Raw genomic sequence first — 10,958 nt, 5'->3', positions numbered from 1 at the left:
TGGGTGGCTTCCAACTGAATATTAAAAACAATACAATATTTCCTTTATCCCAGAAGGACTGTGATGGGAATACGTAATCCAGTGACCATTTAAATACAAGTCCTGTCTGGCATTTTTGTTCATGGCAACTTATCCTTATGGGAGTTTGAACACATACCTTATAATGCTGCTAGGGGAAAACAGGAATGCTGTTTTTTATTTTTATTTTAAATCATGCATTTAAGCAGATCCAGAAGTATTCTGTTTATCTGTCTGAGTATTTATCTGCACAATATCTGAATCCCAACAGACTTGCATAATCTCTGCCTCTCTCATTATTGGTCACAACTCCTTGACTCCTGAGGCAGTTATTACTGATGCCCTCACCATTCATTATTCCATAAAGCCTTAGTCCCATGCTGCATTTTAGAATGTTCTGGGGCTCTTGGGAATTTTGACTGACAGGCTGGCTACTTCACTTTAAAGTGTGATGTACTCTTATCATCTCCATGGTTGGGATTAGATCTGCCTTTTCCTCCCATGCCAGTAATCAAATCATTAGAAACACTGTCCTTTTAAAAAAAAGAAGAAGAAAAAGAAGGGGAGGTTTTGACTCACTATAACAGGGGTGGGGAATTCTCAGAATGAAATGAAGCAAATGAATACTTCTCTAAAACCACTGAAATCAGAAACAATATTTTAACTATATAGAGTCAGATTTTACACACTTGGATAAAGTACATCAAATCATCAAGAATGGATTGTATTTACACTTTCTTGTGTGGCATATTTTGCATCTGCACAGGTTATGCAAATGTGAAAAGTGTCATAATTCTTAGAAAAGGATAAGGCAATTAAATGGCAGCAAAGTACCCTTCCAGCTGCAGTCTAGCAGGTTGAAAATTGTGCAGTCATAATCCAAGAATATGAGTAAATATCTGATAGCAAGACATGCTTTTTGGATGTGTCCTATCACTGTGATGGAGCTGGAGGTTGGTGACAGATCAGCAAGTGACATGTTCACCTTTCTAAAAAAAAGTTCACTGCTGTGCATTGTGCATATTCCTACTAAATCCCTTTCAGTGCAGTCAATGTATTTTTCTGATAGGGCATTGGTCTCTTCAAATAGTGCTAGGCAGCTTTCAAACTGTGTATTTACTGCTACACGCTTGATTCCAATTTTGCTCAAAGTATCATTTCCAGTTGTGAGTTTTCACCAAAATTCTACACTTTTCAGCTTGATCAAGAGATGATGAAAAGGAATAAAGCATCTTTTTATCCCTCTTCTAAGCTAAGCCCATTGGTCTGTTAGGACTTTGATGTTAAAAACCACCATGCACCTTAGCTGCAGCGTTGCTATATCTGTATTACAACATGTTGGGCCCTGTCATGATAAGCCATCTTCATCAGATGTGGAAAAACGTGTTGTTCAGCCTCCTCAATTTTGCTACTGTGTTCAGGCTTATCACCATTTTTCCTACATTTCTGCAGCTACAACCTTCTTATTAATGACCATATTGGTTGCAATGATTTGGAAATCAAACAAAACTGTATCAGTACATGGTGGCGCTTAAAAGCTAGTTGTTGCAAAATGACAATGTCCAGGACTTGTTTATTTGTGGAAGTTGCAATAGCGTTAACCAACATGCACCCACAGGTGCAAATGTCCCTGCCAGTATCTCCTATTGTGCTCGTGAAAGGTCTTAGCAAATATCCCCTCAGAAAACCCCATACACAATCTTCCAGCTCTGTTCTTGTTTGCACTGGCTCAGCCTCTCCTACTTGGAAGCCATTATGTCATGCCCCATGTCAGCCACTTTGTGTCTGGCACCTACAGCACTTCTTTAAAATCTCAAATGTGCCCACTGGCCCAAAAAGGTTGGTGACCTCTGTTATAGTAGACCACAATCAAAAGTAGAGGTTCCTGCTTCTAGCCCTTGCAGCTCCTGGTCTCTCTATAAGAATATAGGTTTGTGCTGAGGAGAATGAAGAAGAAAGTAGGACAGCTCCTCCCTCCCCAACTTCAGACCCTTCTAATGTTGCTGGGCTCCATCAGCTCCAGCATCCCTGATGGTGAGAAGTGTAGTCCAACAATATCCATAGGCCACAAGGTTGTGGAAGGTTCAAGTAGGGCAACGGTAGAATTTTCTTATTTGAGCACAGATGTGCATAATTCTCAGCAAAATTGTGCTTATACTTCTCATTGCATTAGCTTCTATAATATGCTGAAGATGCACTTCTTTATTCTGGCCTTTGACATGTGTGATATATATTTTCCAGGGCCATCCTATTATTTTGGTTTTAGTATTGTATTTTAAAATTGCTGTACCATGCAAGTAATCAAATTCAGCATCACCACCTTGCACCAACAACTCAGCTGTGAATTCAAAGAATTCTTAGGTAGCAAGTAACCAATCAAGCTAGACAAGTTTACTGGGTTTGGAAGAAGGCTATCAGCTCTTAAATGCCAAAATACTGGTACCTTGGCAAGGCCTAGGATAGAGTTGGTGTCAACATGTGACTATACTTACTAGAATGTAATGTGCAGTTTTTTGTTTTTCTTAAATTTCATTTTTGTATTTTTTAGTTACACACATTCATTTCTTTCTGTGTGTTTTTCCAATTTATCTTATCATCTCTTCTAAACATCTAATACAACATATAATATAAGAGTAAGCATCTAATACAACAATAAAACATCTCTAATCACATCCTGTCAGTGATTCACATCCTGTCAGAGAGCCAGTGTGGTGTAGTGGTTAAGAGCGATTGCAACCCTTATAAAATTGCAAAGCATTTCATTTTCACTGCATATTTTATATAAGTCATGGTGCTTGATCCTCCATGGTCTATTGTGGTCCTTGGTCCCCCATGGCCAGTGTGGTGTAGTTGTTAAGAGCGCTAGTCTTGTAATCTGAGGAACCGGGTTCGCGTCCCTGCTCCTCCACATGCAGCTGCTGGGTGACCTTGGGTTAGTCACACTTCTTTGAAGTCTCTCAGCCTCGCTCACCTCACAGAGTGTTTGTTGTGGGGGAGGGTGGGAAAAGAGAATGTTAGCCGCTTTGAGACTCCTTAGGGTGGTATAATCATCCACAAGGATTTTATATTTGATTCTGGGCTTTCCCCCCTGCCATATGAAGTTAGTCAAGTCCTTCTTCCATTGTTTGAAGTGATTCATGTTTCCTAATACAGGTAGGTAATGCACACCTTTTTTTGGCTAGATCACGTCACAAATATTAGGGTGTGCATTAGATTTGATGGTGCCAGCAAATACTTTTTTTGGTTTCAAGGTTCTGAAAATTGAGGTGCACGTTAGATTTGATGGCACATTAGATTCACGTAAATATGGTACATCATTAGGCAGATCACTAGACCTGTAATTCACCTGCCACTAATGCCCCCAACTTAACATGGGTGTAATAGGGGTACTGTCTTAATTTCCCACAATGCTCCAGACAGCAAGGGAATTGTAATTAAAATGATGGCTGGGATGCTGCTGCTCAACATCTCCAGCAGGAAAGACTCCTTGATATGGAAAGGAGCCCGACAGAGGATACTTTGCCAAGAGCCATTAAAACTGGCAGAGACCTTGAATCAGGAGATTTTTTTGGGGGGGGAGGGGGAGTCCAAGGGTGGCATCCAGTGGTAGCAGAGCACTGTCAAAAGAAAATATGTTGCTTATCTTACTATTATTATTAGTTATTGTCATTATTGTCATTATTATTTTTACTATAAAGTCTTAGGGCAAGTCACACCCATTTAAAATACAAAATGTGCTAAGGGTGCTGGGAATTGTAGCTCTCTGAGGGGTGAACTATGGTTCCCAGGATTCTTTGTGGGGAAACCCATGTGCTTTAAATAGATGGCTGTGTACACAGCCAGAGAAAAAGAACAAAAATCTTGTTGGCACCCTGCCAGGAAGGAGAAAAGCAATTATGTGGAAAAGACCCACACATCCTGCCTCATTTATGCATAATTCACACGCAGCCCTTAGTTGTGTGAGTGTGTGTGCTTGTGTGCACATCACACTATATAAAAGGCTCCCACACAGATGAAGCTGCATGTGAAGGATATTGCAGAGAATTGTCACACAGAGAAGCGAATTAAGCAACTTGTTAAGCATCTTATGAGAAAAGGGGGGGGCACCCTGTAAGAGAATTCTTCTTAAGATGATCCCAGTGGGATAAATAATAGTAATCAGCTGCAAATAATGTGCCTGAAAACAGCTCTCAAATAACCCCTTGTTGCTGCTGCTGTAAAGATCTAGTCCTATGCATGTTTACTCAAAACAATGGAAGGTACCTTATATCAAATCAGACTACTTATCCATCTAACTCAGTATTGCCTATTCCTGTCCTATTTTCTCTCAGATTGAAGTCTAGGGGGTGGGGTGAAATGTTGCAGCTGTAGGGGCTCACTTTTAGGATGGAGGTGTCACATCTCAAAGAGCAAGGGCATGTTGTGCAACAGATCAGTCAAGGCTATTAGTAACATCCAATCCAATAGTTCTTTACAGACAGGTACTGATAGGTCAAGATCCTCGAGAGCTTCTGGTGGCCATTGTTAGTGAGAACAGGGACTGCTGTTACCTTAACAGCATGCTTAGGTGTTCTAAAGGCTGGCTATCTCATTAGTCCTTCCCTCCCTCTAGGAGTGGTCTGCTCATTTAAAGAGCTATTAATCTGTTCCGTAACTCGTGGCTTCTGCTGCCTGGAGGCAGCAAGCACTGCCTTGTCCTATGAACTGGAGGAGTTAAGCAAGGCCACATCTCTGGTCTAGATGGTCTGAGAGAGTAGGAGTGATGGCTCTGCATCTGATGCCCCCTTTTCCTTCAAGTCTGCCCCAATGGAGGATCTGGCCCTGAGAACAAAATAATTCAAACTGACATTGGATCTCCAGGGTTTCAGATAGAGTGCTTGCCAATCACCTGGTACTTGATCCATATTTTAACTGATGATGCTTTACAATTTAGCTCTAGCACTTATCTTCCCCACTGAGTCACTTAATTCAGTGGGGCTTACTCTCAAGTAAATTTATGCAAGATTTCAGCATTAGCTGCATTTGACTGCCCTTTCAATCAGCAGCTGGGAAAATGACATTAGCAGGGAAAATATACTAGTAGCATATATACTTATTCGGGAGCAAACCCCACTGAATGTTGTGCAACTTACTTCTGAGTAGACATGCACAGGAATATGTGGTTTTGTTATTGGATGGAGCTGTTGGATGGAGCACTAGAGATGTTAAAATGTATATACATGTATGTGGTGCAGAACTTTCTGTTCAGCTGAGCAATTATTGTTTTGTTTGCCATTTGCCATTTGTTTTGGCTGGTGTGTGTGTGAATTTACAAAACAGCATTGAGGTCATTTCAGATGACACAATTAAAATGATAAGGGGATTCCTAAGGGAAATTTTGCTTTACATGTTTATCTTCCCTCACTTAAAAATTTTTTTTTTAATACCTGCCACAAATTTCTTTATACTAATTGGGCTGTTTGCCAGCAGCAAGCTGAAAAGAGCATCTGGACATCTGCAGCAAACCTCTTTCAGTCAGTCTGCCAGGGCTGAGTCTTACATTGCTTCTGGCTATTTTCATTTTGACATGTGGTCACTCATTACTATCCTCAAAAACACATACACAAAACCAACCAGCAAAACAAAACATATACTTTCAAGTGTGTCCAAGTCTTGAGGCACATACAACTTGTGCTTATCCAAAATGTATTATTATAGCTGGAATGATAGCAAGGGGCAAACCCTTCTCCCAATTAGAATTTATTCTAATGACGCAAGGCGGACTGGCAACAAAGTGTTGCATCATAGAGTTCTCCAGTTGACAGTTCAGGCCAGCCAGCCATGTCTCCTTTAAGGCTCCTCCTTTCTCCATTTACCTGCCTCCCTGGGATGTTTTTGAGGCTCCTTTTTAGGTCCCCCCGAGGTAAAGGTAAAGGGACCCCTGACTGTTAAGTCCAGTCACGGACGACTCTGGGGTTGCGGCGCTCATCTCGCTTTACTGGCCATGGGAGCCGGTGTTTGTCAGCAGACAGCTTCCGGGTCATGTGACCAGCATGACTAAGCTGCTTCTGGCAAAACCAGAAGCCATTTACCTTCCCGCTGGAGCGGAACCTATTCATCTACTTGCACTTTGACATGCTTTTGAACTGCTATGTGGGCAGGAGCTCACCCCGTTGTGGGGATTCTAACTGCGAACCTTCTGATCAGCAAGCCCTAGGCTCTGTGATTTAGACCACAGCGCCACCCATGTCCCCCTAAGTTATTCTGCAAACCTTTACTTCTGAAGGTGGTTTTTTTGTGTGTGTGTATGGAGTTTCTGGGCAAAGGGAGGAGTGCTTGTGATTGCTCTACTTGATCACAAGTGTTTGTTTTGCTCCACAGTTAATGTTGGCTATAACCGGGATACTTTAATTTAAACGATTCTGATGGTTAATAAAACTAAAACAAGTGGTACTATTTCTCCATTCCAATATACTTTGTAATGAAATAAACCGCGAAGCTTTGGCACATCCATCTTTTACTTGCACACAGACACCAAGTGAGCCTTCAGGTATGATAATAAAACTTGCCCCTCTGTCCCCCCAAGTGATCCAAGAAAAGCGGCACCTTATAGGCATGCAGTCTTGGGCAAATCTTATTAAAATAATGAAATGGCAATAAAGTTCATTTTCTTTCATAAAAGCTATATTCATTGGCAAACAACGGAGCTGCCTTTGTCATTTAAAAGTCAAATTTCCCCTGCTTCTTGACAGTTTAAAATAGATCAGAGCAGTTACTCTTCAAACCTGGAGATTATTCAAGGTAAATATTAAGTCTGTAACAGAATAAGACTCAAGGCATGATTCATTGCCTCTGGCTGTGGCACTGCAGGGCACAATAGGAGCCCCTTCCTAACTATGTTTGCACAGAAGTGAGCCTCATTTATTTCAGCAGGATGTACATCAAAGGAAGGCTGCAATCCTATCGGCACTCACTAAGTAGTAAGTCCCACCAAATCCAGTTACTTTGCTAAGGATCAGCCTTCGTGTGCCTAAGATTGCAGCCTATGCTTGCAGAAACCTCTGAAGCAGGTGTGTGGGTAAGTGAGGAGGATGTCACAGTGGATGCCAAAGGACCTTCTGAGTGCAATAGGCCCACACTGGTCCAAAGGCCAGAACAGTGCCAGCTCCAGATTTTGGACCACCCTTGGGCAAGAAAGACACCCTCTGTGGTGCCCTTCATGAACCTCTCCTCATTGCAGCAGATACATATGGCTTCTGTCAGCCCCCTTGCTGGGTTAGGGTTGGGATCGGGAACAAATTTGGATCGGTTCACGTTTAAAGGCACGTTTGCCTCCGAATTTTGCAATACGGTTATCCAGCCAAGTACAAAAATGCATATACTAGGGTAAAGTGTGCATTAAAATGTACACTTTTTTAATAAAAAAAATGATTACTTTAAGAAAAACATTAAACTGATGCAGAAATGTGGAGAAATGAACATAAGACTAGGAGAAACAAGAATTGACATATTCAACACCCTGCGTGTGCACCATCAGAAGATGCCCAACCAAGATGCTCCTTGATGTTAGCTCTGGGCCAAAAGCTGGCTTAGCAAAAGAAAAAAGGGGAAAAAAGAAAGAAAAAAAGGAAAAAAGGAAAAAAAGATACCCAAGAAGAGGTAAGACCCTTACCATAAGGTGTAGTAGAACAGTGCAAAATATCTCCCTACCCTACATGGAATCTAGGTCAGCTGCACTAGGTTAGCGGCACTCGAAGTGCACAAAAATGGATTCAGGTATCTATACAGAGCTGATTCTCAGTCCTTTCAGTGTTAGACTGCAAGATATATAAAGTTGCTATAGAAAAAGATAGTGAAACGTGAAAAAAACTACTGGTACTTCAGGAGAGTCCAGTGCAATAGGCAAAACATTTTAGCACACCAATTAGGCTTTGCAAAAACTCTTATTCTGCTTTAGACAAAACAAGATAAAAAAATCCTTAGAGACCAACTAAGCACCTTAGAGACCAACTAAGTTTGTTATTGGTATGAGCTTTCATATGCATGCACACTTCTTCAGATCTCCTTTAGACATTTAGGTAAGTGAGGTGTTAGGGTCAAAGATGCTGCGATTGGGAAATGAATAGAAGAAGAATGGAATGGAATGGAAGCTGGCCCAAGCAAAGGAAGTTGCCTTATTCTGAGTCGTACCATTGACCCATCTAATGGATGGCAACAGTTCATCAATGTTTCAGATAGGGGATTTTGCCAATTCAACTGGAAGATGTAAAGGATTGAACCAGGGACCATCTTAATGCAACACATGCACTCTACTACTAAGCTATAGCCCTTCCCCTATGGGGATTATAAGGTGTAAAAAAGTTTCATTTAAGAGGCAGGATAATTACTAATTCACTTAAGTATCAAAAAGCAGGGAAGTTACAACACCTGGGCTTAGCTTGCTAGGGCTTGTCCTAGTTTGGTCCTAGTTAAATATTTTTTTTTCCAGAGGATCTGACCTTTAGCTCACCTTAATAGGGGTTTTGTACATCCACTCTGCCCTAAAGATTCCACCATCGTCTGTGTCTTTTTCCTGCTGTTAGCAAGCACCCACACAATGGTCTCTGGAAGTCTTGACTGTGCATATGATTTGTGGTTTGCTGATGAGACCATTAAGCTCATGGTCAAACAATTATGGTGCTTTGGGGTGGCAGGGGGAGGAGAGAGAAGAAGCAAAAATGATGCAATGCTGCATCAAAAGCACAATTTAAAAAAACCCCAACATCCCAGTGCACTGTATGTTGTAAATTCTAAATTTGTTAAAAGCAGGATGTGTTGTTTACAGCTGTTCAGTTCTACTAAATATTTGGATTTGCTTCCTCAGCGAGAGCAGGAACTGACTGGCTATAACTCCCTGCCTTGTTCAATAACTTCCAGTAATTATCAGGAAGAAAATGTAATAAATTTGTGTAATGGACTGCCCCTTTGCTATAATATACAATCAGAGACGATCAATGCTTCTTACAATAAGGAGAAGAATTACTACTGTGTTTTATTTTATAGCATTGGCAATACAGCTTTGGAAACCACAAGAGGGAGTAAAGGTAAACTCAAGTGGTCAAATTCCAGAACCATAAAGCACAGCCCAGGGCTGACAGTTTACAAAGTAGCTACACAACCAGACATTAATGTACTACCTTTACTTGTTCACCCATCCAGCACATGCAAAATCCCTTGGTGACTGCTCTTTCACTTTCCCGTGCTTGGAAATCGGTATATAATTAATAACAATCAAGATCAACCTTTTGCCAGAAGCATTACGGGAAATATGTGGAAAGCTGAAGACAGATCAGGGTTTGGAAACCAGATATTCTTCCATGGCCTTAATATATAGTTTTATACTTACTTAAATCAAAGGACATCTTTGAGCCTTGCCTACTTATGCTTAAAGTATAATTACACGCCATATATATTGGTACATAAATGAAAGCTGTTTCTTGGTTACTTGCTATCCTTTTTTTTTTTTTTGCCTGTGGCCAAGAGAAGGCCAAGCCTCTGAAGTGTTTCAAGGATAGTGCACTGTGAACATAAAACAGTCAATTAATTGGGATAATAGGTCCCACCATGTAATTGCATTGCTAAGGTATTATAGTTCCTGAGCTGAGCTGAAATAGTATTTATTCAAGGCTGTTAGTCACCCATAGATAACTTTACTTGCCCACTGATGCTTAAATAAGTGCATCATCCATCAGTTATATTATATATGGAGGAATTTATAACAAAAAAAATCATTATCGTGTCTCAACATTATGACAGAAAACAGTATATAAAAATTACTGAAGAGTCATACCTGCAAAACACCACTCAAGAGGATAATTCAGTGAGAAGTTTGCCCAGCTGCAGTACTTAGCCATGAGTTGCATAAATCCCAGGTTGTGCTAAAACAGATCATAAGGTTGGGTGTTCAGTTGTTACATTTTGTGTTGGATGTCTCTGCTGGAATCTAATGTGTTGGGTCCAGAGAGCTCATGAGTGAAGTTCTGCTCATGGCATGTTCTAATTCACAGAAGGGTGAGGGGACTATTTTCCAAAATTCCCCCTGCACCACCAACAAATTACTCTGGATGTTTGGAAGACCCTGTAGAACAGCTTGGGACAAGAGCGAAATTGACAAAAGCCAACTCTCTTCTCCTCCTTCTGCGACTGGAATATCACAGTTCCTTCAAGGCAAGGGCCTTTTCTGAAGTTTAATTCTGAGCTTGAGTTGGTTGGTGCATGGTCAATACATGCTACATGATGTAGTCATGGCCGCCAACTTAGATGACTCTAAAAGTAGATTAGACAAAATGCAGGATAAGGCTATCCATGGCTACTAGATGGCTATATTGCCACCACTGTCAGCAGCCTCCAAATACTAATTTTGGGGGAACATGAGTAGGACAGTGCTGTTCCCCATAGGTTCTGACCATGGACTTCCCATGGGCATCTGGGTGGCCAATGTAACAAACTTAATGCCTCCATCATAACCACCTAGGAGACTTTGGTTTAAATTCCCTCTTATCTACAAAATGCTGCTCTGAGCTCATTGGATTAAGTATAAGCAAGCAAACAATGGAAATGAAAGTTATGCATTTGAATCCACTTTAGTACAGCATAGAAGCAACCCATCACCATTAGACATTATGACTATTAGACACTGAGGGCCACCGTGGTATAGCAGCTGGAATGTTCAAGTTGGATTTGGGTGACCAGGATTCAAATTTTCACTTAGCCATGAAATTCACTGTGGGAGTTTGGGTCAGTTACTATCCTTCAACCTAGCCTTCCTTGCAAGGTTGCTGTGAGGATGAAATGGACAGCGGGTAAGAAAACATGGCATCTTCAGCTCCTTGGAGGAAAGGTGAGATCTAATGCCTACACTACTACTATGACTTCTACTACTGCTACTAGAAATCATCTAGAAAGTGTAAGTCAATAAGGTC

The sequence above is a fragment of the Podarcis melisellensis genome (assembly GCF_964234715.1).
Source record: "Podarcis melisellensis genome assembly, chromosome: Z".
Lineage (NCBI taxonomy): Eukaryota > Metazoa > Chordata > Lepidosauria > Squamata > Lacertidae > Podarcis > Podarcis melisellensis.
Note: the sequence above shows the minus strand (reverse complement) of the source record.